The sequence below is a fragment of the Capsicum annuum genome, chromosome 10, assembly GCF_002878395.1.
Source record: "Capsicum annuum cultivar UCD-10X-F1 chromosome 10, UCD10Xv1.1, whole genome shotgun sequence".
Classification (NCBI taxonomy): domain Eukaryota; kingdom Viridiplantae; phylum Streptophyta; class Magnoliopsida; order Solanales; family Solanaceae; genus Capsicum; species Capsicum annuum.
The window spans coordinates 83,214,341-83,242,237 of NC_061120.1; positions in this window are offsets into that span (position 1 = coordinate 83,214,341).

Sequence of the window (27,897 nt, forward strand, 5' to 3'; positions counted from 1 at the left end):
TAACCTTACATTGAAGCAATTTAACATACAAAGGGGTGGGGGAAGATCTCTAGCTACACTAGAGATTATACTCTGCCTCTTTGACAGCGCCCAAGCGCATACGCAAGTGTACGTGGTCTTATAAAGTAGTAAACTGGCTTCAAGGAAGCCCAAGTATAGATCTCTTAGGGACTTTCTTAACTGCCAATCTAATTCTAGTTTAACCAATTGAGGAAAGTAGCAAATAGAGTTTTAGAATGTAAACTAAAAAATAAACTAAACAAATGCGGGAAAATAATGACTTTTGACAATCAGGGAATATAAGCCCAGGGTTAAGGCTTACGAACAATCATACTATGTTATTGAACTTCATTCGTTAAATTTCATATCTTTGATGTTGATTCGTCGGGTTAATTGCATGATTACGGTTTCCCAACCTCTAGTCGTTTACCTAAGTTGAACCTTACAAATACATCGTTGAGTGGGGATGTAATAGTTCACTTAAGTTCTTTACAAATATCATCCTACAAGTGATTAAAGTAAGGCTTCTAGGTACATCCCTATCCTAGATGCTAATTTAAAATCCTTGTTTTATAAAAGACTATGAACCTTACCTTGATTCTTCCCATGTTCTATCGTCCTATTCCCTCTCCCGAGATCACAAGGTTATCAATTGATGTATTCCAAGGGTAGTTAATCCTTAAAATAGTTAAAACTAGAATAAACAAACAATCAATGATGATAATCAAATAAACAAATTTAATTCAAAACGAAAGTAATCATGATCTTGGCCTTAACATGGAAAAGGAGTTTTAGCCTTTAATGGACATATTCATCACCTAATCCCTTGGAATGAAGATACAAACCATAAAATAAACTAGATTAAAGAGATATAAACCCAAAAAATAAGTTGTGATAGCCTCTTCAATCTTCAAAGATGTCCAAAAGTATGTAAAAATGTGATATAGCGTGTATTTATAGGATAAGGGTAAACCAAATCCCTATAGAAGTTGACTTATCTTGAAAACACAGAGGTGTGGAGTGGAGTGTGCGTCATATGATTCATTTATATGGAATAGAGCATGCATCACATGCTAATCGCATGCCCTTTCTGGAATTTGTAGTTCAGAGTTTTTCTAAGGCAGACGAGCACTTAAATTAGCATACAACGCAGGTTAACAGATTTTATTACCACCACGCACGTATTGGTTAATATTTTGAGCCTATTATAAATCCATTGGTATTTTGATAGAGTCCATTCTAAAATTTTACAGTTCACACACGTCCTAGACATCCCAGGGGTCCTAAAGTGTGTCAATTTGCGTATTGTGCCTTCGTTGAGCCATTCCGAGCCTTTTTTAGTTGTTCCCACTTTATATGAAGCATGTATATACTTCATAATTAATTATAATCCATTAATAAGGAATAATATACCATTAAACACAATAATTTAGACCCCAAAACAACATGACATCTAACACGCCGAACTAGAAACACGAGCTAAGCATAGGCTAATTTCACTATGATCTTTAACTCATTGTTTTGACCCTTGGCTTGCTCTAATTGACCCTGGAGCATTATTAAGAAGTTGTTTGAGATATAAATTCAGATAAGAACCATTTTGTAATATTTTAAACATAAAATAATCCACGGTAAACAACTAGACAAGAACCTAGCTCAAGTTAGTAATACTAGTTTTCCGGGTTGAACTCTAAATGAATCTTTTAGGTACAAACTTGTTTGAAACTCACTTGGAACCTTATAACCAAATTTTTTAACATTTATCTCAGTATAAACAATTATAGCTAAGAACTATACTCAAAAAAATGCTAAAAAGTCTAGAATAGGGATGCTAGAATTCATAAATACACCCAACATCACCACTATACGCTTAAAACCTTATTCGTCCTCGTACATCTCTTAACTACAATCATCATCATCTAAGGAGACTCTACACTTCTACTAAATGCAAGACACTTAATCTAGTACCATCATGACTACACGGAATGCAAGTTACCTCTCTAAGCATGTTATTTGGACAATTAAAATCTAATGAACACTACTCTAAAACATCCTAGCCTCAAGAATTGACTCACCTAGTGGAAAATTCATGAATAAGCAATTTAGAACATGATGGGTACAAGAATCAAATTACGCTCACTCTCAAAAAGAATTCACAAGTTACGCACAATGAACCATAGGCTCTGACTTAGTGTAATGCTCCACTAATAGTCGAATGTAAAGTTTAGGATCATTTAGGACTTTTCCGGGTTGTAATGTATGCTAAGGAATAGGTAGAAGCTATTTGGGAATAGTGACTATCCTGTCTAAGAGATTTAATACACTATATTAAATATTTAAAACCAATAATCAACAACCAAATTACACTTACACATTCATCCATACCTTTTGTTTTTGCCCCATCTCTTTTAAGAATTTTTACAGACACTTGGTGGACACATAGTTTACTACCACAAGAATTAATTTTTCTCCTTTTTCACAATCATGGAAATATTTTAGCATAAATTATATCACAACCATCCACCACACATCAATTATACACCAATAACCATTACCGCGGGACATTAATTTCCACTTTTTCTCTTCTTCAATTTCTCAAACTCATCACCAATTTAATTTTTTATTAAAGCACTTAGTAGCTCTTTGGATCAAATTATGGTCTATCAATGAAAGGATTACGCTACGTATTAGGTTGCCAAAGAAAAATATAAAGTCTCAATGGGGGTTAACTATGATAATGAATAATGGGTGGATAAAATAAGGTACAAAATAAGTCTATCAAAGAAATGCCTATATCATCTCCTAAATCCACATTCTTTTTTTCGCTTCACACATAGACCGGGAAAGTTCTAAACATCATATGCAAAAAGGAATATACAAAAACCTTACACTCCCATGGCACATGCTGAACTCATATAGGACCATCATAGACTCCCAATGAAATAATAGCATAAATTCAAATTTAAGCCAAAAAGTACAAGAGTCACAAACATGAGCCTAAGAGTCTAAGAGTAGCAATTCTAACAATTCACATGCTTTTACATCTAAAACACTTGCATCATGTGATAAAAAATAACACCAACAAGAATATCTCACTTATTCCTAACCTAAATTTTTTAATTAAATTGTACCAAAATTTGGGAATTTCCCACCCCACAATTAAAAATTTATTTTGTCCCCAAAGTGAATTTAAATCTAAGAGGTAGAAATACACTCTGAGGCCTCTAGGCCTAGCTCGTAGCATCATCATGCATAAAGGCAATCTATCGGACCCCACATTTAGTCCTTTCCATGCTTTTTAACCCAAGTTTATGGTACTCAAACTTCCCATTAACCTGTGACTCAACAAAAAAAAACTATGTGAAGTAAAAAAAACTAAAAACTAAAAAGAAAACAAACCTTAGCTTAGGTTGCATCCCAAGAAGCGCCTAATTTGTTGTCGTGGCACGACCCAATAAACTTTTTCCTCCACCTTAAGGATATAAATTCCAGCCAAACATCACATCAATAATTTTACCTTTCTCATAGGTTGGTGGTACAAAAATTAAGGAATCGAGTAATGAAATATGCATTGTAAACCACTCGTCCTTAAAGTAAGGTATCTTTTTATGTTGCTTATCCGGTGTAAGATCAAGAATATAGGATTATTTTTTCTCATCTTCACATTTTTCCTCTATTTCAAATGATTCCACAGAAAGATATCATCTAAACATAATCTAGAAAAATTCTTTGAATGAGGCCCAACCAATCCTACTTCAAAATTTACACTCTGTACTACACACTCACTTTTATTCACCTTCTCTATTTCAGTCTCAAGATAAAGATGAAAATCGAGTAGTTACTATTCTTGTATTTTCCCCACAAATTTGCTAATATACTCCTCATATTTTTCTTTGCTTAGCTACTATAGACATGGTGGCAGTGGTATCTCCTCAACCTGCTCAACAATTTTTGTTTCTAAGTTCTCAGACTTCCTTGAATTATCCGTCACTATTTCTGCATATGGTTGGAAATCCACTTTCTCTGAAGCCTCCCTATAGTTCATCATGTATGCCAACAACTCAACCTGAGACGCTAAACTTTGTTTTAGGATCTCTTTAATGTTGCTAGTTGACTAATTTTGTTCGGCTAGTTAAAACTGCTGCTGGTGGTTATACCATGATAGTGGATGATTCTCCACCATTTGATTGTAGTTGTTTATATAATTTTTCCTTTCACCATATCCCACAAACATTACTGAATCACGGTTGATAGCACATATATCTTCAGAATGACCACTATGGCCACAAACCATACACCATTAGAATCGTCATCACTCAAAAGCATCTATCCAAGGCTGACTTTTCAAGAAAAGTATGACAAAAATAGAAATAAAGGAAATTAAAAGTAAACTAAAAAAAACTATTTAAAACACAATATAGAAAAATAAAAAATAAGATAGTTGCCTAGTTACAAGTCCCCAGCAACGGCGCCCAAAACTTTACAGCGCCTATGCGCACTCGCAAGTTTACATGGCCTTATCAAGTAGTAAAGTGGCTTCAAGGAAGCCCAAGTATCGATCTCTCAGGGACATGCATTCGCCGCCTATCTAATTCTAGTTTAACCAATTAAGGAACGTAGCAAATAAAGTTTTACAATGTAAACTAAAAAATAAATTAAACAAATATGGGAAAATAATGACTTTGGACAATCAACGGAAAGAAGCCTAGGGTTAAGGCTTATGAAAAATCATACTACGTTATTGAACTTCAATCGTTAAATCACATATCTTTGTTGTTGAATCGTAGGGTTAATAGCATGATTACGGTTTCCCAACCTATAATCGTTTACCTAAGTTGAACCTTACAACTACATCATTGAGCTGGGATAAAATAGTTCACTTAAGTTCTTTACAAATATCATCCTACATGTGATTAAAGTAAGGCTTATAGGTATATCCCTGTCCTAGATGCTAATTCAAAATCTTTGTTTTATAAAACACTACAAACCTTACCTTGCCTATTCCCATGTTTTATCGTCCTATTCCCTTCCCCAAGATCGTAAGTGTAACACCCCGAAATTGGGTCCCGAGACGTCACACGGTGCTTAGGATCACAAGTTACCCCAAGCTAACCCTTCTACTGGCATAACTCATAAGCAACTGAACAAAAAGTATAAATTTATACAAATCTACGAAAAATAACTCTTTTCTGAATATGATAGATACAAAACTAAGTTTACAAGATTACATCTCTACTTTTACAACCAAAACTGAAACGGAATACATTAACTTCTACTGACTATCTATGAAGCCTCTACTAGTACTAACTGTAGGTAGCCAGGTCATGACTCCTGACTAACCAAACTCAAGATGACTGAATAAAGAAAATACAACACTTCTGAAACTGTATAACTAACTCAAGCCCTTGAATTAAAAGGACTCATCAACTGCTGACTAGATGCCGTGAACTGACTGGATCTGAAGATGTACACTATACCTTGTACCTAAATTTTGAGAAAATGTAGCCCATATATGAATATATGGGCCAGTACCATGGAAACGTACCGAGCATATGGCAGTCCAATGCATATATAACATAATATCTTAATATCATCACAGTTTATAAAATTATGCATGCTGATATAAATGACTCACTTAGCTCAAATTAAAATCATCATAATCATAAGAGAGTAAAATATATCGGGTGAAACATGTGATTCATCATAATAAATCTCAATTTCAAATTATCAAAGCAATCAAATCTCATAACATTCTCTTTGGAATATATGTTCATTAAATCTTTCAAAAACAATGACTTTCTCAAACTCAGTCTTTCAAACAAATATGTTTTCATCTCAGATAGAAGAATAAGAATTTTCATATTAGATTGGGGAATACACACAAACACACATTGGGAGTCTCTTACAACTGACATAAACTATGTGAGCTACATGGTGTCCAACGTCTAACCCTTATTGGGGAGAGCTGTCCTATCCTTGCCATCGGAGTAGGACCTTAATCATTCTTTTCACTAGTGATCACTATATCAATTAGCCTTAGGCTAACATCCTACGGGGTAACGTAGTTCTAGGGTAGTACCAATCACAGCTATACCTCCCACTCGGTGCTAAAGACTACTCCCGTACTTAGCTCAGAACTTTTAAAAAAAATCCACAACAACACAAGTTAACAATTTACAACGGGAGCCATCATGCTACCCCTTTATCATAATCAATCAAAATGTTGATTTCTTTTCTCATTCGAGTTCAAAAATAACTCCTTCAAGACCAAAAGGTCAAATCAATCCAATCTTAAAGTTTATATAACACATTACTTCAAAAAAATATAAATTCAAATCGGGTTCAACAACCCATATATCATTACTTGATCAAAACATTTCAAGATTCACACTTTATATATCAAACATGTATGATTCATACGAAAATCTAGAAATTTATCTTTAATCATGAATATTCACATCAACTCTTATGACATTCATCTTCAAAACATCAAAAATATTATAACTTCTTCAACAAGAATATAGATTTCAAATTTCCATCTAAAATTCATAAGCAAAGCATGTAAAATCATATATCTTTGTAAAATAATACAAATTTTGGGCACAAGAACGAAAGGGTGTTCTTGTTGAAAAACCCCACATACCTTCAACTGGAAGCTTTGAATGACTTTCCGAATGACGTAATGCTATTCACAAACTTTTGGATGTCAGTCGTAGCCTTCGTAACGGCGATTCTGAATATGTAAAAATTATAGAATTCTAACGATTGAATCTCTTGCTATTGGGGTTTTTACGTTTAAACCCTAAAGGTTGTTCTTGCTGATTTTGAGAGAAAGTAAACTTATTTTGATGTTGTAAGAGTTTAATCCTGTGTTATAGAAATATATAGTGGTGTTTTTGGCACTTGGAAGTGGGGTATGTGGTGCACAACACATGGAAAACCATAAGGTGTGAGTCTCACACCTTATGGGAGACATTTAAGTGTGCCTCGCACTCCCAATCACACATATTTGATTGGGCGGCGCATTGCCCATCGCACAACCTTACTTCCTCTCACAAAAATAGGCATAACTCTTCGCTCGGGTATTGAATTTTTGAAAAATTCATATCGTTGGTAAGCTAATTAAATTATGTAAAATTTGATAGGTCTTGGGATGAAAAATTCAATTTATATTAAGAGATTTTCACGTTTGAAGTTGATCCTTGTAGAATCAAATGTCAAACTTTTGATGAATTAATTGGTCTTAGCTCAACCTTGTTCTATGTCATTGCTATAAACATTTTCAACCTCTAAATTACTACTCCATATACTAGGATAATGATCATGCAAATTATATTCACGTGAGAATCACTTGAATTAAAGCTTAGACGTGCAGGAACGACGGTTAGAATTCTAGCATGAAAATACAGAGTATTATATTATCTCCCCCTTGGGAACATTCTTCCTCGAATGTGGATAATTAACCTAAAACACAGAGGAATATTAGTCTTCAAGCTATCATGTGTAACTGATAGCACTGAATCATTGGATCTCAAGAATAATGAGCTACTGAACTGGTCTACAACTGAATGAATCCTCAAGAAAAATAACTATATGGCTAAGATAGAAATGAGAGTGTCAACTTATGAGTAACCATTACTTTGCACTGTATATTATCTCATGAGAAAGGATGAGAGGTTTATGACATGAAAACTCGGGGTATTACAACATCCCCCTCTTGGGATCGTTCATCCCCGAATGATAATAATTTGATGAAAATACAAGGAAGAGACTGTGATACTATACAGGATACTTACGAACTGAATCATGACTTAATATTTGAAATTGAAACTGATGCCAGAACTGAGCTGAATTCATAATTTAATTGGACAAAAACACATTGCCTCTTGGAATGTACATACGTATAAGACTGCAGATAGTAAGACTAGCTGAAAAATTAAGAATATATAGGAGCTTATCTCCTTGCTTGCTAAACTAGATTACAGGCTATATGGACTGGATCATACAGACTACCCATACTCAAATGGAGTATTTCTTTAGCACTTTTCTACGAAATTCTATTGACATTAAGGAGCAAAGAATTTTGGGCATGCTCTGAACAAGACATTTGACTAAGGAATTACAACATTGATATAACTATATAGCATAGAATATAATTATATTACTCATAAACTAGGATAGGATTGCTAGGCCGTAGGCAACGCAACTTCTTACTTTCAAGCTTAGCATCACTTCTCAAATTCTCTGTCAACTATACTATTCCCCTTAAATACCATACTTATTTGATTCAACTTATAATTCTCATATTGGCACTGCAAAATCTTTCTACTAAGGTCTAGACTAAACTAACTTCTTTCACCATGATCAAGCCTAAAACTAAATCAAAAGATACAACATGCCAAACCACAATAGTCTAAACCATAAGGTTCAATATTCTATATCTTCTTAGAGCTTACATCCTAAGCATAACATGCCTTACCACTTCAATGACTAATTTAAAACTCTTGATATGGATTCACTAGTGTATATTGCATTTTTCATCTTACACCCAACATGACATTCAAGCGTATCATTAAAAATCATATATAACTTTAAGGAAAATACCCCTAAAGGCATACTTCGCATGTTCTCTAAACCGTTATCAACAACACTTCTCTTTCACTATTCTTAAAAACATACACACAATTTCTAACTAACCATGACATGTATCAATGACTTGGCCTCAATCTTACTTCACACTTTAGCCTTAGATAGAAAAGCATAAATAATCTTTCTTAATGAGGGTCATCAACTCTCTCACATATAAACCATTATTTATCGACTATCATCACCACTATCTTAACATAGGAAGAGGTCACCGAAGGGCTAACACATATGAACCAGAAGAACGAAAACTACAATACATAACAGTAACACTTATTTTTTCCTTGAGAAATAAAATATCAAAGGCATGGATTCATTAAAGAAACCTAAGCTGAGGACATGCATGATATAATGCGAACTTCACTAGTATTATGAGTTTAAAAACTAGTCATACTCTGAAACATGAGTTTATACTTATCATAAGCTATTCAACATAAGACTGGAGTTCATAGATTCAGAAGAGATAACTCGAATCATAGAATGAAGTTGTTACATGCTTGGTAGAAGCTTAGAATAGGCTTGAGCACACATGATAGGTATAAGCATAGTCCTGTGCCATGGATTTGTCAAGCAAGTGATGAATTTGGTGTTGTAATGACTGAAATCCAAGGAACACTCTAAAGCAAGAAGGGATCACTATCTCATCATAACTCATTATTAACATGTATCACAATTTAATTCTCAAAACTCAGTTTAGTTCTTCACTAACCATCTCCCCCTTAGGTCAAAGCTGGTATTCTAAGTATGATGGTCTACTCCATATCCTTGAGATTAAGCCATAGTTTCATTCTATTTTCTACACATAAATGCTAAACTCAAAAGAATAAACTAATTTTGAACTTACCGACTTCATTCTTGAACAACCTATCCATATGTCATCCTTAATTCCTAGTTTCAATAATAATCATCAAAGACTTACACTCTCATTTGCAACCATATCTACATCTCTAATCACATAATCATAGCCTACCAAGATCACACTTCTATACTTATATTTTTCCCAAACCATGAGAATAAAATCATACTAAAAAGACTCAACATCTTCAATCATAACTCCTTAACTTAGCTATCAAGAATAACATAAATTATCTGACTATCCTTTCTCCACCCAGCAACTCAACTTTACTACTAACCACACAATATGCAATAATCCTCAAAAAATAATTCAGCCCTATAGCACCTTGGGCACACCGCTACACCATACTTAATTACGAACACATGAACTTATACTCTTGCATACACTGTTCAGGCCTACTAGATCACCTACATAAAACTAGCATCAACAACCGAACCATCAACTGTTCAAACTTAATGTCTAGAGCTAAACATGATTTACAACCCAATCTCACAAGCAATTTTCACTTCAAAACTATAGAACATAGCATTAAGAAAAACTAGTACATAATGACAATCGATCATAATCATATGGGGTATCTTATTCATAATATGCTAACACATCCTCCTTCTTCATATAATTACTATTTACCCATCTTAACACCTAAATTACTGTCATAGCTCTATAAATTTAAACTAAACTTCCTCTTGCAATGTCAAGAAAGCCTAAATTTACAATACTCAACCACCAAGTACTTCCATCAAAACCTATACTTTCCTAACACAACAAATACCATCAATAACTCTTCTCATACTTCAAGCAAACAACAATCCACGTTAACTAATAATATCCTTATCTAACTTAACTAAACTAACAAACAAGGGTATATCACTTCATTACTAATTCAATCATAAGCAAAAATTCAGCTATACATATTCAATAAATCGCCCTTACCACCATTTTTTCCACTACACTTCTAAACCAACAAGTTCAACTAATACTAGACTTTCAACTAAACATTACTACTTCTGTCACTACACAGAAACTCACACTTTCAACTAACACCAGAACAACAAGAGAAACAAAAAGTTGCTAGTGAATCAAAATAGGCCTCACACGGCTTCACTAGACTTTGGTTTTGTGTTTTGATTAAGAAAATTATATTAATAACAAAGAAACTATGCTAGTGAATTGAAATAGGCCTCATACGACTTCACTAGACTTTGATTTTTCACAAACATAATAATAAAAAAATTACATAGTACAAGAGATAGAAACTTGCCACACAACATTCAACGATCTAAGAATACACCTTACTCTATGTTAATTAAATAACTCATAAGAACGAGGGCATAACTTAAATTTAAAGGACTTATAACACACTAGAAGGCTCCTCTCAAGCCACTTTATGAAACTTCTGAAACATCTGCCAGCAAATATAAGAGCATTATCTGGAGAGGAAATTGGAACTTATCGAACATGTTACCTTAAGAACAGTACATAGATAGAGAAGTATAGATTATCATTATGGATTCTGAGGAGAAATTTGAAAGCATATCTAACTCGGGATTAGTGCATAATTTTTACAGGCCTAATAAAGCACTTCAGTTTTCAGAACTCAAAAGTACTGATAGGATACTTTTGTAGCTCTCTTAAAATTCCATAACTATCTATGGAGAATTAAGCTCAACTATTTTTGATACCTTGGAAATAAGGCAAAGATGGCCTAACTACAATAAGATGAGAATTTGTATAAGTTTCTTGGAGAACTTTTCTATAGCACGATTTAAGACTTGAAAGAATGGAGACATTTCCTAAAAGCCCTATAGCCTCTCAAAGAAAAGTACAGACGTCTCCGTACTGTTCTGCAAGACTCTACTAGACACGGCTTCATAGAAACCACAGGACACTTGAACTCTGTTCTCTAATAACAAGTTTGTTACGCCCCAAAATCGGGTCCTGAGACGTCACACGGTGCTTAGGATCACAAGTGACCCCAAGCTAACCCTTCTACTGGCATAACTTATAAGCAACTAAACAAAAAGTATAAATCTACACAAATATATGGAAAATAAATCTTTTCTGAATATTATAGATACAAAACTAAATTTACAAGATTACAGCTTTGCGTTTTCAACCAAAACTAAAATGCAATACATCAACTTCTACTGACTGACTATGAAGCCTCTACTAGTACTGACTGTAGGTAGCCGGGTCATGACTTCTGACTAACCTAACTCAATACGACTGAATAAAAAAAATACAACACTAACTCAAGCCTTTGAATCAAAAGGACTCATCACCTGCTGACTGGATGCCGCAAACTGACTGGGGCTGAAGATCTACACTATACCTTATACCTACATTCTGAGAAAATATAGCCCACATATGAATATGTAGGTCAATACCATGGAAACATACCGAGCATATGGGGGTACAATGCATCTATAAAATGATATCTGAATATCATCAAAGTTTATAAAATTATGCATGCTGATATAAATGACTCACTTAGCTCTAATTAGAATCATCATAATCATAAGAGAGTAAAACATCTTAATTCAAAATGGAAGTAATCATGATCTTGGCCTTAACCCCGGAAAGGGAGTTTTAGAGTTAAATGGACATATTCATCATCCAATCCCTTGGAATGATGATACAAACCATAAAGGAAACTAAATTAAAGTGATATTAATGATCTTGTGTGTATTTATACACCTAAACACCATAACTTATCCATGTTTTAGCAAAGTTTAGAGAACAAAATGCCTAGTTTCTTATGTTTTTACTCTACTTCTATGTAATTGAGCTAACCGATGTGATTAGCATGATTTCAGGTATTAATGAGGTAGATGAAGAAATAATGAGACTATGGAATGCAGATGGCATATGAACCAAGAGAGAGTAGCAGTCTGGACAAAATTTGGTGCCTAGAAACTATGTCAAAGACTAGATTATCATTTATAATTAGTTTAGGGACTTAGAAGGCAATTATGAGAGAAGAGATTTTTAAAAGGCTTAATGCTGAATTTTTATTCATCATTGAATTATTCTGTATTAGTTTTTGAACAGGGAGAGTGGCGGCTTAGCTTGGAGAGAGAGAAAAATGTTTTTCTCTTGTTCTCATAATTTTCACACCAAGATCATCTTCTAGTTTTTGGTAGGATGAATATTTCTATTATGATTTTCATTTTATTCATGAGTAGCTAAGTTTATTAGTTAGAGTTATGAAAGCCTTGTAGCATACAATCTATCACTTTGGGTTTTGAATTCATTATGCATTGATTTGCTTATATCATACTCTCTTCGCTTATCTTGAATTCTCGTGGTTGCAAACATAGAGGATATGCCTTAAAATATAACTTGTTCGAAAGAAAGTTTGATGTTCAAAAAAGAGACTAGTGACAAGAAAATAGGATTACCAACCCCTATTTTATAAGTTAATGCCTTAGCAGGATTAACTACTTGGAGATTTTGTATTGGTTTTAGTAAACGCTTTTGATTCGAGAGAACTAAAGTGATTTAGTCCTTGATGGTTGAGAAACACTACGATTATTTTATGAAATACAATACGATTCTTTGTAAGCACGATGCAAGTATGAATTCGTAAAGTCCATAGTTTGAAATTATTGAAAACTACAAGGTGGACATAACCCTAGCTTGCTATTTCTCTGAATTCAAATACTACTACACATATTTCATTTTGTTAAACTGAAACCATTAATTTGTGAACTGAATCAAATCCCCCAATTTATTTTTTGGAAACGAACGATTTAAAGTCAACTAATTTGCACACAACTTAATTAGCACCATATTCCCTGTGGGATTCGACCCCAACAACCGTTTACTCTTTCATAAGAGAGGAGTAATTTGGAAATATTAATTAACCCTAAAAGAAGTTGTGGTAGCCACCTAAATTTTCAAAGACGTCCAAAAGTATGTAAAAACGTGATACAAGATGTATTTATATCATAAGGGTAAGTCGAATCCCCATAGAATTCGAATTAGCTTGAAAACTCCTAGGCGTGGAGTGGAGCATGCGTCACATGCACTATTGCTATGGAATATAGCATGCATCATATGCTAACTTCACATCCTCCCTAGAATTTGTTGTTTAGAATTTTTTTAAGGCACAGAAGCACTGATATGAGCATGCGTCGTAGGCAAATAGCTGTTAGGACCACCGCGCAACTATTGCTTGATATTTTGGGCCTTTTATGAATCCATTGGTATTTTGAAAGCATCCATTGACCACTCATACAATTCACACACGCCCAAGATATCCCAGGGGTCAAAAATTGTATCATTCTGCGTATTGTGCCTTCATTGAGCCATTCCAAGACTTTGTGAGTTGTTCCCACTAGATTTGAAGCTTGTATATCTTTTATAATTTATCATAATATATTCACCAAGCATCCTATAGAATGAAAAACAAAAATTTAAAGCTCAAAATAATACAACATCCAACACGAAAAACTAGAAACATGAGCTAAGCATAGGCTAATTTCACTTTGATCTTTAACTCATTGTTTTGACCCTTCGCTTGATCCAATTGACCCTTGACCATTAAGAAAGTTGTTTCACATATAAATAAAGATAAAAATAATTTGGAACTCTTTAAACATAATAGAATCCACCGGAATCAACTAGATATATATATATATCTCAAGTTAATATCACTAGTTTTTCGGGTTGAACTCTAAATGAATCTTTTAGGTACTAACTTGTTTGGAACCCACTTAGAACCTTATACACACATGTTTTAACACATTTATCTCATTATCAACCATTATAGATTTGAATTATCCTCAAAACAAGGCTTAAAAGGGCTATAATAGGATGCTATAAAGCATAAATACACCCAACATCGCCACCCCACACTTAAAACTTAGGTCGTCCTTTAACAACTCTTAACTACAATAATCATCATCTAAGGAGACTCTACACTTCTACTAAATGCAAGATACTCAAGCTAGTACCATCATGACTACACGGTATGAATGTTACCTCACTAAGCATGTTATTTGCACAATAGAATGCTCATGAACACTACTTTAAAATATCCTAGCCTCAAGAATTGACTCACCTAGTGGAAAACTCCTGCATATGGCTCAATCAAAGACATCATACAAATCACTCACATTCATTCAACATGTGCCCTCACAACAAGAGAGTTACCTATTATCACTTAAAATTAAGTAATTTATAACATGATGGGTACGATAATCAAATTACGCTCACTCTCAAAAAGAATTCACAAGTTACACACAATGAATCATAGGATTGCCCTTAGTGTAATGCTCCACTAATAGTCCAATGTAAAGCTTAGGATCAATTAAGACTTTTACGAGTTGTAATGTAGGCTAAGAGATAAGAAGGAACTATTTGGGAATAGTTACTAACATCTCTAAGATCTTTAATGCACTACATTAAACATCTAAAACCAATCTTGAAAAAACAAATTACACTTGCGCATTCATCCATAGCTTTTGTTTTTGCCCCATCTCTTTTAAGCATTTTCACAAATATATGGTGGACACATAGTTTGCTATCACAAGAATAAATTTTTATCTTTTTTCACAATCATGGCAATATTTTTAGCATAAATTATATCACAACCATCCATTGCACATCAATTATAAACCAATAACCATTACCTTGGGGCATCAATTTCACCTTTTTCTCTTCTTGAATTTCTCAAACTCCTCACTAATTCAATTTTTCATTAAAGCAATTAGTAGCTTTTTGGATCAAATTATGGTCTATCAAAGTGGGATTAGGCTACGTATTAGGTTTCCAATGAAAAAGTTAAAGGATCAATGGGGGTTAACTTTGATAATACATAATGAGTAGATAAAAGAAGGTATAAAATAAGGCTATCAAAGAATTGGCTATATCATCTCCTAAACCCACATTCTTTATTTCGCTTCACACACACACTGGGCAAGATCAAGATATCACATGCAACAAGGAATATACAAAAACCCTACACTCACATAGCACATGCTCAACTTATGTAGGATTATCATAGACTCCCAACCAAACAATAATATAAATTCAAATTTTAGCCAAAAAGTACAAGTCACAATCATGAGCCTAAGAATCTATAAAGTATCAATTCACACAATTCACATGCTTTTACAACTAAAACACTTCCATCATTTAATAAGAAATAGCACCAACAAGAATATCTCACTTCTTTCTAACCTATTTTTTTTTAAAATTGAGCCAAAATTTGGTAATGTCCCTACCCCACACTTAAAAATCTACTTTATCCCCAAAGTGAATTTAAAACAAAGAGATAGAAATACTCTCTAAGGCTTTTTGGCCTAGCTAGTATCATCTTTGCGCATAAAGGAGATCTATGGAACCCCAAACTCAATCCTTGCCATGATTTTTAGCCTAAGTATATGGTACTCAGACTTCCCATTAACCTGTGAGTCAACCAAAAAATAAAACTATGTGAAGTAAAAAAAAACTAAAAATTAAAAATAAAACATATCTTAGCTAGGGTTGCCTCCCAATAAGCACCTAATTTAGTGTCGTGGCACGACCCAATCAACTTTTTCCTCCACCTTGAGGATATAAATTCCACCCCCAACATCACATCCATCTTTTTTCCTTTCTCATTGGGTGGTGGTACAAAAATTAAGGAACCAAGTAATGGAATATGCATGGTAAACCACTCGGCCATAAAGTGAAGTGTGTTTTTGTGTTTCTTATCCGGTGTAAGATGAAGAATTTAGAATTCTTGTTCCTCATCTTCACACTCTTCCAATATTTTAAATTATTCCACAGACAAGATATCATCTAAAAATAATTTACAAAATTGCCTTCAATGAAGCCCAACCAATCCTACTTGAAAATTTACACTCTCTACAACACACTTACTTTTATTCTCCTTCTCCATTTCAGTCTCAAGATAAAGATGAAAATCGAGTGGCTGCAATTCTTGTGTTTTCTCTATAAATTATATAATATCCTCCTCATATTTATCTTTGCTTATCCACTATAGACATGGTGGCAATGGTATCTCCTCAACCTGTTCAATAATTTTAGTTTTTGAGTACTCAGACTTTCTTGAATTATCCACAACTATTTCTACAAATGGTTGGAAATCCACTTGCTCTGTATCCTCCCTCTAGTTCTTCATGTATGCCAACAATTCAACCGGAGATGCTAAAATTTATCTAGACATCTCTTTCATGTTGCTAGTTGACTGAGTTAGTTGGGCTAGTTCAAACTGCTGCTACTGGTTATTCCATGATTATAGCTAATTCTGCACCATTCGATTGTAGTTGTTTATATAATTTGGCCTCTCAGCATAACCCAAAGAATTACTAAATCAGGAATGACAGCACACATATCTTCAAAATAACCACTATGATCGTAAACTATATACCATATAGAATCATCATCACTCGAAAACCTTTAATCCCAGGATGACATATCAATAAGAGTGTGAAAAATAGAAATAAAGGAAAATAAAAAGAAACTAAAAAAACCTTTTTACAACTCAATATAGAAAAACTAAAATTAAGATATTTGCCTAGTTACAAGTCCCTGACAAAGTGCTAAAAACTTGATAGCGTCCAAGAGCAAACACAGGTGTACGTGGTCTTATCAAGTTGTAAAGTTGCTTCAAGGAAGCCCAAGTATCAATCTCTAAGGGACTTGTATTCGCGCCTATCTAATACTAGTTTAACTAATTGAGGAAAGTAGCAAATAGAGTTTTAGAATGTAAACTAAAAAATAAACTATGAAAATATGGGAAAATAATGACTTTGGAGAATCAGTGGATAGAAGACCAGGGTTAAGTCTTACGAACAATCATACAATGCTATTGAACTTCATTCATTAAATAGCTTATCATGGATATTGATTCGTAGGCTTAATTATATGAATACGATTTCCTAACCTTTACTCATTTACCTAAGTTGAATATTACAACTACATCGTTGCGCGGGGATGTAATAGTTCACTTAAGTTCTTTACAAATATCATCCTACATATGATTTAAGTGAGGCTTCTAGGTACTTTTCTATCCTAGAAGCTAATTCTAAATCCTTGTTTTATGAAAAGCTACGAAACTTACCTTGCTTATTCCCATGTTCTATCGCCCTATTCCCTCACCTTAGATACAAGGTAGTAAATTGATGTATTCTAAGGGTAGATAATCCTTAAAATAGTTAAAACAAAAATAAAAAAACAACCAATGATGATAAGCAAATCAACAAACTTAATTCAAAATAAAAGTAGTTATGATCTTGGCCTTAACCCCGAAAAGGGAGTTTTAGCCTTTAATGGACATATTAATCATCCAATCCCTTGGAATGATGATACAAACCATAAAATCAACTAAATTAAAGAGATATAAACTATAAAAATAAGTTGTGGTAGCCTCCTCAATCTTCTAAGACATCCAAAAGTATGTAAAAATATGATACAACATGTATTTATAGCATAAGGGTAAGCCAAATCCCCATAGAAGTCCAATGAGCTTGAAAACACCTAGGTGTGGAGTGGAGCATGCGTCGCATGGTCCAATTCTATGGAATAGAGCATGTGTTACATTCTAGTCGCACGCCCTCTATGAAATTTGTTGTTTAAAATTTTTCTAAGGCACAGAAGCACCAAAATGAGCATGCGTCGTAAGCTAATAGCCTTTAGGACCATTGTGCACCTATTGGTTGATATTTTAGGACCACTTTTGAATCCATTGGTATTTTTCAAGAGTCCATTGGCCACTTTTAGAGTATAAACTCACCCAAGATATCCCAGGGGTCCAAAATTGTTTCAATTTTAATTTTGTGCCGTCATTGAGCCATTCCAAGAATTTTGAGTTGTTGCCACTTGATTTTAAGCTTTTATATCCTTCATAATTAATCATAATCAATTCAATAAGCATCCTATAGTATAAAAAACAAAAATTTGAATCTCAAAACAACACAACATCCAACACGGCGAACTAGAAACACGAGCTAAGCATAGGCTAATTTTACTTTGATCTTTAACACATTATTTTGACCCTTGGCTTGATTCAACTGACCCTTGAGCATTATCAACAAGTTTTTTCACTTATAAATACACATAAAAAAAATTTGGGACACATTAAACATGGTATAATCCACTTAAATCAACTACACAGTAACCTAGCTCAAGTTAGTAACACTAGTTTTAGGTGTTGAACTATAAATGAATCTTTTACGTACAAACTTGTTTGAAAATCACTTGGAACCTTATAAACCCATGTTTTAACACATTTATATCATTATAAACCATTATAGCTTAGAATTATCCTTAAAACATCGCTAAAAAGGATAGAATAGGGATGCTAGAATGCATAAATACAGCCAACATTACCACCCCACACTTAAAACCTTGTTCGTCCTTGAACAACTCCTAACTACAATCATCATCATCTAAGGAGACTCTACACTTCTACTAAATGCAAGACACTCAAGATAGTACCATCATGACTCCACGATATGCAAATTCCCTCACTCATTATTTTATTAGCACAATTGAAAGCTCATGAACGCTACTCTAAAACATGCTAGGCTCAAGAATTAACTCACCTAGTGGCAAACTCATGCATATTTCTCAATCAAAGAACTCATAAAAATCACCCACATTCATTTAACATATGCCATCACAGCAAGAGAGTTACCTATAATCACACACAATTCAGTAGTTTAGAACATGATGGGTACAAGAATCAAATTACTCTCACTCTAAAAAAAAATTCAGAAGTTACATACAACGAACCATAGGCTTTTCCTTAGTGTAATGCTCCACTAATAATCAAATGTAAAGCTTAGGATCAATTAGGACTTTTTCAGATTATAATGTAGGCTAGGGGATGAGTAGAAACTATTTGAGAATAGTGACTAACCTCTCGAAGCTCTTTAATACACCACATTAATCATTTAAAACCAATCTTTAACAACCAAATTAGACTTACTCATTCATCCATACCGTTTTTTTGCCCCATCTCTTTTAATCATTTTCACAAACACTTGGTAGAAACATAGTTTACTACCAGAAGAATCATTTTTTCTCTTTTTTCATAATCATGGCAATATTTTTTGCATTAATTATATCATAACCATCCACCACACATCAATTATACACCAGTAACCATTACCTTAGGGCATCAATTTCACCTTTTTCTCTTCTTTAATTTCTCAAACTCCTCACTAATTCAATTTTTCATTAAATCACTTAGGAACCTTTTGGATCAAATTATGGTCTATCAAATAAGGGATTAGGCTACGTATTAGATTGCCAAAGAAAAAAGCTAAAGGCTTAGTGGGGGTTAACTATGATAATGCTTAATAGGCAGATAAAAGAGGGTATAAAATATGCCTATCAAAGAATTACCTATATCACTTCCTAAGCCCACATTCTTTATCTCACTTTACACACACACCGGGCAAGTTCTAGACATCACATGCAACAAGGAATATACAAAAACCTTACACTCAAAAGGCAAATGATCAACTCATATAGATCATCATAGACTCCTAAACAAATAATAGCATAAATTAAAATTTAAGCCAAAAAGTACACGACTCACAAACATGAGCCTAAGAGTCTTAAAAGTAGCAATTCTCAAATTCACATGCTTTTACAACTAAAACACTTGCATCATGTAATCAAAAATAGCACCAACAAGAATATCTCACTTATTCCTAACTTAATTTTTTTTTAAATTGATCCAAAATTTAGGAATTTCAACACCCCTCACTTAAAAATTTACTTTGTACCCAAAGTGAATTTAAAGCTAAGCGATAGAAATACTCCTTGAGCCTTCTAGGCCTAGCTAATAGCATCTTCACACATAAAGAAGATCCATGGGACCGCGCACTTAGTCCATACCATGCTTCTTAGCCCAAGTTTATGGTACTCAAATTCCTATTAACCCATGACTCAACCAAAAACAAAAACTATGTGAAGTAAAAAAAAAACTAAAAACTAAAAAGAAAACGTACCTCAGATTGGGTGGCCTCCTATTTCACCCCCAGCATTACATCTATCTTTTTGCTTCGCTCATAGGTGGTGGTAAAAAACATACCTTAGGAATGTGCATGGTAAACCACTCGGTCTTAAAGTGAGTTGTGTTTTTATGTTGCTTATCTGGTGTAAGATCAAGAATATGAGATTCTTTTTCCTCATATTCACACTCTTCCACTATTTTAAATAATTCCACAGAAAAGATATGATCAAAACATAATATAGAAAAGTTCTTTGAATGAGGCCCAACCAATCCTACTTAAAAATTTACACTCTCTACTATACACTCGCTTTTATTCACCTTCTCCATTTTAGTCTCAAGATAAAGAGGACAATCAAGTGGCTGTGATTCTTGTGTTTTGCTCCACAAATTGGCTAATATCCTCCTTATATTTTTCTTTACTTATCCACTGTAGATATGGTGGCAATGGTATCTCCTCAACCTATTCAATAATTATAGTTTCTGAGTACTCATACTTTCTCAAATTATCCACAACTATTTCTGCAAAACGGTTGGAAATCCACTTGTTCTGCAGCCTCCTCCTAGTTCTTCATGTATGCCAACAACTCAACCTGAGACACTAAAATTTGTTTCATTATCTCTCCCACGTTGCTAGTTGACTGATTTGGTTGGGCTTGTTGAAATTGTTGTTGCTGGTTATTCCATGTTTGTGGCTGATTCTGCATTATTTGATTGTAGTGAATAAAGTAAGGCTTCTAGGTATATCCCTATCCTAGATGCTAATTCGAAATCCTTGTTTTATAAAAGTCTATGAACCTTACATTGCTTATTCCCATGTTCTATCGCCCTATTCCCTCTATCGAGATCACAAGATTGTCAACGATGTATTATAAGGGTAGCTAATCCTTAAAAATAGTTAAAACAAGAATAAACAAACAACCAATGATGATTATCTAATAAACAAATTTAATTCAAAATAAAAGTAGTCATGATCTTGGCCTTAACCCTGAAAAGGGGGTTTTAGCCTTTAATGTACATATTCATCATCCAATCCCTTCGAATGATAGTACAAACCATAAAAGAAACTAAATTAAAAAGATGTAAACTATAAAAATATGTTGTGGTAGCCTCCTCAATCTTCCAAGACGTCCAAAAGTATGAAAAAATGTGATAAAAACATGTATTTGTAGCATAAAAGCAAGCCAAATCCCCATAGAAGTCGAATTAGCTTGAAAGCACCCAGGTATGGAGTGTATCATGTGTCGCATACTGCAATTATATGTAATAGCGCATACGTCGCATACTAATCTCACGCCCTTTCTAGAATTTATTGTTCAGAATTTTTCTAAGGCACAAGAGCACCGAAATGAGCGTGCGTCGCGGGCTAATAGCCTTTAGGACCACCATGCGCCTATTGGTTGATATTTTAGCTTATATTGAATCCATTGGTTTTTTTCAAGACTCCATTGGCCTCTCTTACAGTCTACACCCGCTAGAGACATCCCAGGGGTCCACAAGTGCATCAATCTGCGTATTGTGCCTTTGTTGTGCCATTCTGTGCCTTTTTGAGTTGTTCCCACTTAATTTGAAGCTTGTATATCCTTAATAATTCATAATAATCCATTAAAAAAGCATCCTATAGCATTAAACTCAATAATTTAAAGCATAAAACAACACAACATCCACCACAATGAACTAGAAATATAAGCTAAGTATAGGCTAATTTCACTTTGATCTTTCACTCATTATTTTGACCCTTGGCTTGATCCAATTGACCCTTCAGAACTATCAACAAGTTTTTTCACATATAAATACACATAAAAATCATTTGGAGCACTTTAAACAAAATAGAATCAACAAAAATCAACTAGACAAACACCTATCTCGAGCTAGTAACACTAGTTTTTCGGGTTGAACTCTAAATGAATCTTTTGGGTCAAACTTGTTTGAAACTCACTTGAAACCTTATAAACACATGTTTTAACACATTTATCTCATAATTAACCATTATAACTTAGAATTATCCTCAAAACAAGGCTAAAAAGGCTAGAATAGGAACGCTAGAATGCATAAATACACCCAACATCACCCTTAACCCTATTTTCTAGGAAGAGCACTTAAAACACTTACTTTATAAAAAAATTATTAGATTCATGCCAAATAATGTTGAGTTAAATAAACACACTTACCTTGTTGTACAACCGAATATCACGGCTTAAACCTCTTCTCTTCAGTTTATTAATCTATAATGAAATGAGTGGGAAAACTAGTATTAGTAGCTAATCAATAATTCAGACTACTTGATCTCAGGAAAATACTTACTAGGAAGTAGACCCTAATTCCTCAAATCAAGTATGTTCTTCCGCCCCCTTATCCTCAAATCACATCTACATGGTCTTATTAAGATCCCTCAATGCTTCTTGGGTTTCAAGACACTTATAAATACTACAACATAGTGTGGTAAGCAACAATTTCCCTTAAATCTCTAATTATGTGGTGTCTCATAAACAACACCTTCCATACTTACATACAACTACCTATGTCTCTTTCCAAAGTCAACAAAACTATTCCTCCAACAGATAGTTATAAAACAGTTCCTAATAGCCCCAAACATCCTGTAACATAATTAGACTATATTTAATTTAAGGATTCAAATAACCAGGCCCTAAGTTCTTAATAAAATACCTATAGCATTCTCAATCTAATTTATATTCAAAGAAGGGTAAGAATAGGCAATAACTTTAATTTTTTCCTTATATCTAGATCCAAAAATTAAGATAAAATACCTTGTAAGTTGGAGAGAGTGAGCAGCCAACTTGGAAGAAAAGAATATGTAATTCAATTCAAACATGGAGAAAATAATTTTTTATAGTCTTCTCATAAAAAGATTAAGCTAATCCACAGGTTAATCACTCACCTTGGCTTTAAAATAGGTATTGGAACACTAAAGGGAATTTTAGGGCGTTATATGAACCTAAGAGAGAGTTTGAGAAAGACATAATAAAATATAAAATTTTACAAGGTAAAAGGAAGAGAAAGTGCTAGTCTATGACCTAAAAAGGGCTTACTTTAAACTGCCTCTTTCTTTCCAAATGTCAGCCACATTTTAGTCAAGTAGGTGATGTACTTAATTAGCCATTTTAAGCTGATCAAATGCCCAAGTAGGTGTTGCAACTAATTGGACTCAATTTATGTCTCTTAATAGACTTTGGAATTGTTGGGATTATTAATATTAGGCCTTGTTTAGATTGAGCTTTTTTTTTGGGCTGCCCATTCTACTCCTTCTCATTTTTTCCAGATTTATCATGTAGTTAATGGGTATACTTAGGCCTATAAACAAGTCAAAAATAGATGATACACCTACTTAGTTCCTAGGTTGATTAATAAGTCAAAGTACATGATCCACTAACTTGTCACCTACTATCTTAATTTAAGTCAAAAAGAAGTTCCCTTATTTTGGTACATATTTTAAATCTTGACTCATTTACTTAACTTCACACTTATACATACTTGTCCACATTTAAATCGTAACATAGAATACCACCTTACTGTATCACGTTTAAATGCTTCCGTTGAGTTAACTTGGTAAAACATATGCTCCAATGTATGGGACATATAGTAACCTCCAAATCTAGTTTAAACTACTACTAGTCATTTAGAAACATAATACCTATCTTATATAACGAGGTTACATTAAGTGCCATATGAATAGAACTACTATACATAAAATATAAGGTGTTACATGACTATCTTTAGTTTAAACAAATTTTATTAAGTTTGCTTAATCGTATGTGTGTTGTAAGGTATGGGGGTGTTATATCACCCCCCTTGAATTATTCATCCTTGAATGAGAGGTATTCCTCAGACAAGCTTAACTTTGGATACTCTTCAAAAGTTTTGCTAGAGTTTTCGTTGTAAATAAGACTATTTAAAATGTGTCAACTAACTAGAATCACATATAAACAAGTCTCATAGGGTGTTTCAGTAAGTAACTCACATGATCAAATGATCAGTAAGGCTCCTCTTGTGTATATAATTAAGTGAAACAATTTTGTATAACATACCTTACCTTTCTCCCCCTTTTTATAGCAGGCTAAGGTCCCACTTAAAAATTGGGAATCAAAAGTATGAACTATACATTCAAATATTTGTGATGTGAGCAAGATAACAAGTTAACTAATGAGCTACAAACCATTACACAAGTGAATAAACATATAAGATTTATATTTTATTAAGAAAGAGGCATAATATAGAAATATTTTAAACGTTTTTGTAGCAAATATGAATACTTAGACTTGATAGGGTCATCTACCTATTTCCATGTAGCCTTTCGATAGTCTAACTCCTTCATAATACTCAAATGAAGGCTACATCTAAGTATATTACTTTTCTTAGCCATTTTTCTATGGGTATGGGCTATCCTAAGACTTACTAGGTTCCCAACCTTTTCTGTCAAATCCATACTTCATCGTGGTATGGGGAAAGTTTATTCCAACATTTTTAATACTTAAATCTATAGGCACGGAGAGTCATATAATATATGAACAAATTAGTCATGTAAGGTCGATGACACATAGGCTCTTCCTAGAGGTTACCTTATATATTATTAATAAACCACAAGAAAGCACATTTAGCATATGAATTGTGTAAAAGGAACACTACACATAAACATTTTATCTATTGGGGCGTACGATTGATATACATGTAAGTTGTAATAAAAGACAATACATGAGCATGCAAACTAGGTAGCACATAAGACAATAAATTATAAACATGTAACATATGGAAAGATGAATTAAATATTTTTAGTACATGATCAAGAGGAGTGTAAAAGACATTGAGAGAAGGGACTAGATGAGCACATACCATGTGGGCGGAGGACCTAAAGCTTAAAAGGTGTATTATATATAAACTAGTGAACTAGACATGTAGTAACATAATAAAGAAATAGGAAATATGAATCACATAGGCAGATTATATCTTGTGCATAAGTGGACAAAAATATAAATAAGTATACTTTATGAAATATAAGAATGTGAGCATATGATACATGGAAAAATTAGTAATGGGGAATTTCACTTAAACAAGTAGGTTATAATGCATGTAACATATGGGAAGATAATTTATGAAGCATGTGACATGTAGACAAGTGAATTATTATATATATAATCCTTGAGCAAGTAATTTGTACTCCCTGGATCTCGTGAGGCATTAATTTATAATTCATATAAAATATAACCAAGTGATATATGGCAAGTAATTGATGAAATAGAACAATATCCTATAAAACATATAGTAATTAAGAGTTTTATGAAGTAAATAACATCTACATGAAAGTGTTTGGCTACAAAAGTAATCAACAAAGGGAACATGGCATACAAATAGATGAGCGCTAGGACATGTAGCATGTATAAATGTATAAACAATAAAAACCATTGAAAACTAGAGACATCCTATAGAACCTCTTTTCCATATCTTAAGTGAAAGCACACTGCCACTATTTTTAAATTATGGGTGGTATAGTTATGTGTGTGTTTCTTATTCACCTTAAAACTTAGCTTCTGAGAATTTTTCTCACAAGTTTTCTGACAATTAAATGGGGCAACTTTATGAGTATATCTAAATATTTTGAAAAATAGTATGAGATCCCTATAACTATGTCTAGTAATATATGAACTTATATTTTGATTTTGTAGCACATAATGATCTTTTACCCATTGCTAATTACACATAATGTTAAGTACATATGAACTCTTCTTTTGATTTTGTAGCACATAAGAAGTAGCCACTTTGTCTTAACAAGATAGGTTGTCCATGCTAACAAATTTACCATATTGGCATATCATGTGAAAGTGTTCATTCAATTTCCAGTTAAAGGAACCAATAAGAATAACTAGTATATAAATAACTATCCTCTTCTTTAGTGGCTTAATTCTAAATTTGTACTATGGCTTGGTTTAGGGTCTATAATGATCCTATTTAATTCGAGTATGTACCATATGTGATGTGAGATTCTTGTTATATTAATTTTTGCAATTTGATGTCTAGAACTTGCCTTGTGTATGTGCAAAAAAAAATAAACAATGTTGGGTTTAGGTGATGATAGATGCATTTCTTTGAGAGCCATGTTTATACCCTCTTTCATCTATCCTTGTACATAATCCTAGTTAACCTCATTGAGCCTTAGCCTATTTCTTTTGTAGCCTTATATGGAGTCTGTTCCCCTTCTTTGATTGACCGTAATTTGATCAAAATCTCCTAAACACTTTAGTTGTAAAATTAATATGCTTAAGGAGTGTGAAATTTAAGAAAGAAAGAGGTGAAACTAAAGCCCCAAAGTAGTAGTTAGTGGTGTTGAAAAATTGATGTGTTATGGTTGGAAGTGACGTAATGAAAACAAAGAAAATTATGCAAAATTGAATCATGTGTTGATAGAATAATGAGTGTCACGATCCCAAAACCAAGGGTGATGATGCCACTTGTTGTGGCAAGCCTTGAAAGTAAGACTATCATAAAAATTAATACAAAAAGGGAAATAATAACAATAATCCAAAGTAAGGCTTCTAGAACAAAGTTGAACCACACAATATAATAAAGTGTAAGAACATAACCAAAGATATCATAGTGTCACAGTGTAAGAACATCAGTAGTACAACTTGTTATCAAAATACATAAAATTTCCAAAACATTAATAACTTTGTATCTGAATGCAAAATAAAGACATACTATAAATAAATAAAGGTACTAGTCAACACCAAAAGAAAGATTTCAACCTCTAGCTCGAATAGCTCCAAAATATTTCCTGAAGTCAGCGACCGTGAGGCACACTCAAACCTGAATCTACTCCAAAAAGGGGCAGTAATGGTGAGTACCGTCCACTTGTACTCAGTAGGTACTGTAGGCCATCTGAGCAAAGATGGAAATAAGGCATACAAAATACACACTAAGGGCACATTCTTGCAATAAAAAAATATCTCAAAAAATATCCCACACCATCTCCATTAACAGTTCTATAACATTCATATACACCATAACAATAAGAAAGAGAAGTAAAAGTATATAGGTATCACACATACTAATACGAAGGAAGAAGTACACATAGACATATACCACATCAATGAATACAAAAAATCACACAAATATACAAAGTAAATACAAAAGCAATTGAGATGATGATAATGCTAAATACAAAAATGATGATACTGATAATGCTCGAGGTTATTGTATGACCTTTGTATACACCTATGGATATAAAGATTCCTGACATAAGATCCATGGAGCGTTGGACCCGTACATAACTAATATCTATATCTCTTCTTGATCTTGGGTGTATTTATACACCTAAGCCTCATAGCTTACCCATATTTTAGCTAAGTTTGGAGAACAAAGTGCCTAGTTTTCATCTATTTTTACTATATTTCTATGTGATTGAGCTAACCGA